We start from the raw sequence: 8,039 nt of genomic DNA, 5'->3' as shown, positions 1-8,039 counted from the left end.
TAAGTCCCGCTGATAATTTGGAAAGTCTCTTAAAACATAACATAATTTAAATGGTGTTCTAAGATGATCGTTTTTCCGTCCATAGGATGCCCCACGCCATACACCCCACGACGATAGAACTCCTCATGTCATCACGCGTGCCATAAAGAAATCCTATTTGCTACCTGGAAGGAAAGTAAGGGGGTGAGCTAAAAGCCCAGTAAGGAAGTTCAAACAATAAGCAAGTAAGGAGACAACAAATACAAACACTAACGTTCATCTAAAACATCATGGCATATCATAACATTTTCGTAACATATCATCATAGCATATCATAACGTAATCGTAACATATCATCATAGCATATCATAACATAATCGTAACATATCATCATATCACATTCATACAGCATACATGATGAGCATGGCCCACTAGTTGTCCATGTCACCCTATGAGGTAAACAAGAGTCTCTGGTCCTTGAATAACCTCGGCGCGTCCGCCCTAGGAGTTACGTCTTTATATCCTTAGTAACTCGTTTGATGTGACACGTTCATCACACTAACATCCATAAACATATCATATTCATACAAGCCAACATATCATCATATTATGGCATTCATAATTCATAACAATTCATTCATACAACAGTCTTACCATTCATAGCATAAAATCATAGAATCTATCTAACTTCCTTACCTCAGGTCCGAGCTAAGAAATTTCACAACCTCTCAACGAGCCTATACCATAACCAAAACAACATTTCTTAGGTTCATAAAATTACTATTTTGCCCTTCCATACAACTCATGTGTGCATGGGCCATGCACACATAATAATGGTTACACATAACATGCAATTATTCTTAACTACACATAAAGCCATAAAAGAATAATGCTTATTTTACCTATTTTACATGCATGATCTTTCTATAAAAACCACATAGTTAAATAATAAACATACTTTTGGACGTAAAAGTGGATTTGCATGTAACATGCATACGTGGGAACATTGCGCAATTGAGACGTTTTTAAAACGATAATTCTACATTTCTTACTTTTATCGTTTTAAAATTAATAGACATATGACATGCTTTATTTTTCTTAAAATTTCTAGGTTGAATAAATTTCTCAAAACATTATTTTATTTTATAAAATAATTTGATTTAGCTAAAAAAAATATGTGACAATTTCCTTTATTATTCTCAATTTACAAAGAAATAACAAAAGCTTGGAATTTAATTAAAATACCTATGTTTAATATGTTTCTTTAGAAAAATAAATTTGAGCATTGGTTAATTGTGTTACATAAATGATGTGAGAAAAATATATTTTTAAGTGTGGGAAAAAAATATATTTTTATTTAAATTATTTAAGACTTAGTTTTATGTAACATAAATCCATATGTGACAATTAAATAATCATTTTTTTAACCTTTGAACCAAACTTTCAGCCACTATTTAATTTCTTTAAAAAAATCACAAATAAATAGAATCTAAATATTTTTCTCAATCAAAATAAAGGAAAACCATAACTTATCAAAATATGCATTCATACCATATTAAAATACCATTTTTTAATATTACCATAACTTAGGATAATAATTTTGTTTCAAAAACTCATCAAATTTATTTTAGTGAAACACATTTCATATTTTCTTACAAAAATTCCAGCAACCATTTTTATCTTTAAAAATCACCATATTCAATTTAAAACCTCATATTTTTCTAAAAATTCAATAAAAATTCTGTAGGTAATTATTTACACACAATATCATTTCAAAGCATAATTAAATTTCACATTAAATTTCTTAAAACATCAAAACATTTGCAAACTTTATTTGAGCACTCAAATCATTAATCTCATCATGAACAACATCATTTTTGCACAAAATCAGCAAGCACATTAAATCATAAAATTCATTATATTCACAAAATTCATACTCATTTATGCACAATATTTCAACACAAACCCTAGCATGCTTCTAACCTCTTTATCCATCTCAATCACACCATGAGTATACAATAATTCATCATTCACCTTAGAACTTATTCACAAGTCATGAACAAATAACCACCATTGATCTTGTGTTAAATATATTCTCAATACATTATTACCAAAGATCACAACCATCATAACCTCATACAAGATCACAACCTATCATGATTTCTAAGATTAAAAAGACATCAAACACAAAAAAAAATAACCATTATACTTGAGCATTACCCTAGGCCGAAACACATTTAATCAAAAAAAAAATAACCCATTCTCTTCATGTATTTTAAATATTCATCATCACTTTTCATAGATCACAAATTTAAACCCTTGTACAATTTCACATAAATTCTTTAAGCCAAAACATTCCTATCATTTAACCATAGAAAAGCTTTGAACAACATACCATAATCACCATATTTCAATAATCATCTCACTACACATGTTCTTATTACACAACCATAAAAATCAAACCCAACAACATAAACCCATGCATAAAATTATAAGAAAACACTCCATCAATCCATGAACATTATATCATTAGGGTTATAGATTTGATACCTCTCTTGATTGTAAAATCAAGAATACAAAATGATCAACACCCAAACTTCACCACCCCTTGTTCAAGCCTAGGGTTTTTTTTTTAAATCCACCATGAGGAGAAAGAATCCAACCACACACAACAAATAAACAAAGTCAATATCATATAATCAAGAGAAGAGATTAGACAAACAAAATTACAAGAAAACATACTCTAGACTTGGTTCCTCTTCTCCTTCTTCTTCTTCTTTCTTCCTTTCTTTCTTCTTCTCCTTCTCTCTCTATCACGCCACACTCTCTCTCTCTCTATCTCTCTTTAGGTCACAGCAGCCACAAAAAAATGCTCTCCTCTTCCTTTCCTTTCCCCTTTATTTCAATTCTCTCAATAAAGCCTCACCAACATAAAATGGTAAGTTTCATATTTCCATTATTCCCATTTAATTTTAATTTATTTGATTTTATTTAAATTGATAGATAAATAGGAACATGATCACACCTTACCCAAAATAGCCATTATCCTCCAATTCTAATTTATTTTCTTTTTTTTTTAAATGAAATAAATCTCCTTCATTCCCACTATGCTAAACGTCCATACCCCATTTCCTTTTATTTTTTTTATATAAATTAATCAATTAAATCTAATATAAGGAAACTATAAAAATGTGTAGAAAAGTCTACACATGTGCATCATGCTTCCATGCACTTGCACACACTAAATCACTAGGGTGCATCACTATCTACCATGCATCTTAGTGCATTCAACCAAATCTCACATAATCACATCAATTGTCACACTTATTTAAAATGTAACACTAATAGTAAAATAAACATGTTACACAATTATTCACATATTAAAATAAATAACCAAACAAACAATTAACAAATTTAACTTCAAAAAGATTATACCAAACAATTCTAACAATTAAATAAAATAACAAACAATCAAATAAAACAAACAACAACTAAATAAAATAAACAACATTTAAATAAAACAATTCATCACACTTAATATTTAAATAAAATAAATCACAAAATTTTAATAATCTAAAAAAAAAAAAAAATCGGTGCACTACATGCTAATTGCATATTGTGTAGGTATATGTATGGCATGTTATAATGCATAAAAAAATATTAAACACTTTAATCATATTCAAACATTTATAATTAGTAAATAAAAGTGGGTTGGTAACTTTTGGGTATTTCTAGAAAAATTACAACACTTACAAAAAATACATGAAAATGTAACCTAGACTAGCTAAGATCTGATGAAGAGCACCTTGACGTGTAGTCTTGTTGAGCCAATGTCACCCTTTTTCATATCCATTTTGAATTGTACAACTTTTTTAATTATTTTAAACAACCTTTTAAAATAATTAAGCTTTGGGTTTCAACACTCAAATAGTTTCTAAGGCCCAATTTGAATTTGGGTAATTTAATTCAAAAATAAGATTAAACAATTTAATTTTAATAAATTAAAATTCATAATAATTTAAATTTTGGATATTTTAATTAAAACAATTTTAATTATGGAAGAGAATAATTAAAACATTTTTAATTAAGAAAAATAATCAATATTATTTCAATTAAAGAAATTTCCAAATTAAAACCATTTTAATTCAATTTTAGATTTTTAATTAAATGAATAATTAAAATAATTTTGGTAACAACACAGTAGGGTTTGTATAACACAAACCCTAGGTGTGTTACCATTATGGGCGGCGACAAGAAGGTCTGGCGGTGGAGGAGGCCATAGCTCGGGGTGGAGGTGGCGTGGGCGCATGGCTGGGCACAGGGGCGCTGCACGGCCTGGGCGTATGGCACAGCGTGGGTGTAGGGGCGTGGCTGGCACAGGTGGGCACGACTCGAAGTGCAGGCGCACGGTTCAGGTGCAATGTGGGCGCAGGCAGGAATGCGTGGGTGCGGGGGCACAGTTCGGGCCTCGGGGTTCGTGCTCGGGGCTCAAGCCATCTCAGAATTTTATCCATAAATTTTAAAAGAAAAATTACAAAATTCGTATGCCCCAAAAAATTGTCTTACATTTTTCATCTAGAAATTTTAAGAACAATTCCTAAACCCAAAAGCATCATTATAAACAACCCTTAAGAATCTATCATCATCAATATAAACATCCATCCATTCAAACATATATCACATATAATATAAAAATGCACATAGTCCCACACAACAATTAATAATATGCAGAGATTAATGACCTACTCTGGTACCAATTGTTGGAAAAACAATCAGAGTGCACAGCAAAATTGGCGTGGTGGGCCCAGTTTTATTAACACAAAAAAAATCCTCTCTCATATAAATATTTTATATGTTCAAGAAAATATTCAGACAGAAACATTAATATACAATATCATTAATCATACAACATATATATAATTATACACATACTTATATATATATCATATGCACATATATACAAATATTCAAGAATAGAAATATTTACCTCTTGAAGCCTATAAAGTGTCTTTGAGTCTTTTCGTATATATATTGATATTCATATCCAACGCTTTGAGTACTCAAACCACAATCTTCCGGAGTATTCTCTTTTTTTTTTTTGGTAAATCAGATCTGTATATTACTGGAACTTTTCAATTTACAAACTAATCAGCACCAATTTTAAAGGCCTGCCAGAAGTCTATTACAATTTCTCAAACCAATCTTTGTCAATCAATTGAGTTTTGTTAGGCATAATACTTCTAATTCTATGCTTTACATTAAATTGAATTCTTTGAACAAGGATGGTTGCTGTATAGACTTTTTGTTTCCGCAAAGCCTCATTTCTACACCACCAAACCTAGTATATCAAAGCTGTCAGGGTCACAAGAAAGACTTGTTTTCGAAAATGATTTAATCTTGCCTTAGCGATCCATCGGAGCAATTTATGTGTAGTGGTAGCTGCCGTCTTCCATCCCAGCCAGCTCTTGATTTGCCTCAAGCAAGAAGAGCTCAAATAACAGTCAAAAAATACATGTTCTCTTGTTTCCCTGTTGCTACCACATAAAAGACAGTGATAATCAGTTGATGTGTTGAATCAAAACAGTTTGTCTTTCAGTTGTAACCTATCTAGAGCCGCAAGCCATAAGATGAATCTATGCTTTGGTATGATGGTTTTATTCCAAACTTCCCTATGCCATGAAACCTTTGGATGAGTGAGAACAAGAGCTTTGTATCACTCAGCTATCCTATAAACCCCATTAGAAAAAAGATGAGTCAGATTAAGTTCCTTGTACTTCTCCCTAACTTTAACAATCTGCTTCCAATACCAACTACTGCCACTCGGAGCTTTATAGTCCCACCAATCTCCATCACCAATATACACAGCATGTATCCATCGTGTAATGACCCAAATTTCCTAATAAGGTTTAGGACCTTGATTAGGAGGCCAGGAGGGCCATAATTGATTTATTGTGCTATTATATGATTATATGCATGATTATGTGGGTCATATTATTATATGATGATAAAGGCATGCATGGGGTTATATACTCTGTTGTGAGGGTATTTTGGTAATTTGGCTCATTCAGAGCGTAATTGCATACTTGTGTGTATATTGGTAGGCTAATTTAGAGACCACATTATTATGTGGATATGTTTGCAGCTTGTGATTCGAGGCGATCCTAACAAGCGGTTTAGCGGGAAAGTCACAGTGGGGATTTATACCCGGCTCGGGGTGAGCCTGGGGATGTACCTGGGAATTTGGAGAATATATTGGAGATGATTTGATATTGAGAAATATAATTGGTGATTAGTTGGGTATCGAAAAGTAAGCAGTAAATATTAAAGACACTAAAGGAATTAGCGGGAATTGGGAGTAATGACCAAAATGCCCCTAGAGTGATTTGAAGGTTTAGTTATTATTGGGAGGGCAAGGTGGTCATTTGGCTTACTAAAGGATAGGTTATATTATGCTTTATAATCTTAGTGGAAGTTGTAGATAGACTCGGAAGCTTAAGGAAAAGAAAAGAAGAATGAAGGAGAGAAAAACAGAACACTTAGAGCTATTACTCTCTCTCTTTCGGTTGGGTCATCTCTTCACCATTTTTTGTGAGGTTTGGAGCTGGAATTCCAGAGTAAGCTCGGGATGGAGCTTAGGGCTAAAGACCTTGGTGAATCTAGAAGAACTAGCAGGGTTTAGCCAGTCAATTGAGGTAAGTTTCAAGGTTTTCTGATGTGTTTTTCTAAGTTTTAATGAAATGGTTTCTATGCTTGAGTTTTGGATGGAATAAAGGGATATGAACTTGAGGAGTTGAAGGGCTTGAGGCTGGTTGGATGCTAGGGATAACTTAAGGTCGAAATCCTCCATAGAAGGTAACAAGTTCTGGCTTTGATGTTCTAAGTTTCTGAGTTTCTGGTTGAGTCTTTTAGTTCCTTGGTTCAATGTTTGTTTTTCTAGTTTGATGATGCATGTGGTTAAGTCTTATGTTATTGAGTTGTATGGGGTGAGATATAGGTTATGGAAGACTCAATTTGGTGTGTGGTTGAGGGTTGGAAGGGTTCCAAGGGGTTCTGGTTCGAGGAAAATCGAAGAAGGGAAAACAGAGTGTTGCTGGTCTGTGACTAGCACTGTAGCGCTAGCCTTTGGGCGCTACAGCGCTAGGCTTGGGCTTTCTGGGCGTTTTGGTTCTGCTTGTAGCGCTATAGCACCCTCCTTAGAGCGCTGTAGCGCTACCCTGTCTCCAAAAAGGGGTTTTTTAGTTTTTCCTTAGGGTTTTTGCCCGGGGGCTCGGGGTTTGATTCCACCACCCCGTTTGGTGGAATTAGGGCTTCCCAGGGGCTCGGGATTGGTCCCGAGGCTAGGTTTTGGATTTGAAGTTTGGTGGTGATTCTGATCTATGGCTGTGACTAGGTGCGCGCTAAGGTTCAGACAGGATCGTGCTTGAGGATCAATTGAACGAGCTAGCGAAATCTAAAGGTAAGAAAGCTGCACCTGATTATGTGGTTAGGTTGGGACTAAGTGTTCCCTATGTTTGTATGCATTATTATGTGAATGTGATTAACCATGAGAACATGATGGGACTAAGAGCTCCCTATATTTGTATATCATGTCATGAGGTGGTATTATGCCATGGGACATGTGATAACCGGCCTAAGGGTGTCGGAATCAATATTTGCGCACAGGGCACGGCTCAGCCACTGGTAGCTGAGGCAGCTTATTTATCACTGAGCTCGGTTAAGCTGGCCGGAGTCAATGGGTATAACACTGGGGGCGGCCTAAGTGAGTCGAAGACAGTGGGTTAAATAGAGGGTGCGACCTATGGGCGCCGGCCCTGAATATTATTTGATGGATGTGATAAACTGTTGATTATGAATGTGAATATTGTGTTATGGATATGATTTGTTGATTGTCTGTATGACCAATTGTTAATTTGTTGAGTGTTATCACTGATTGGATAAATGTTATGAATTTCCGAATTCCTGGTTATGCGTTGTGGAATATTTGGTTATCGATGTTGATTTTGCTATGATATCATGCTTTCTTGCTGGGCCTCGGCTCACGGGTGCTACGTGGTGCAGGT

Source organism: Humulus lupulus, chromosome 9 (assembly GCF_963169125.1).
Source record: "Humulus lupulus chromosome 9, drHumLupu1.1, whole genome shotgun sequence".
Classification (NCBI taxonomy): Eukaryota; Viridiplantae; Streptophyta; class Magnoliopsida; order Rosales; family Cannabaceae; genus Humulus; species Humulus lupulus.
Note: the sequence above shows the minus strand (reverse complement) of the source record.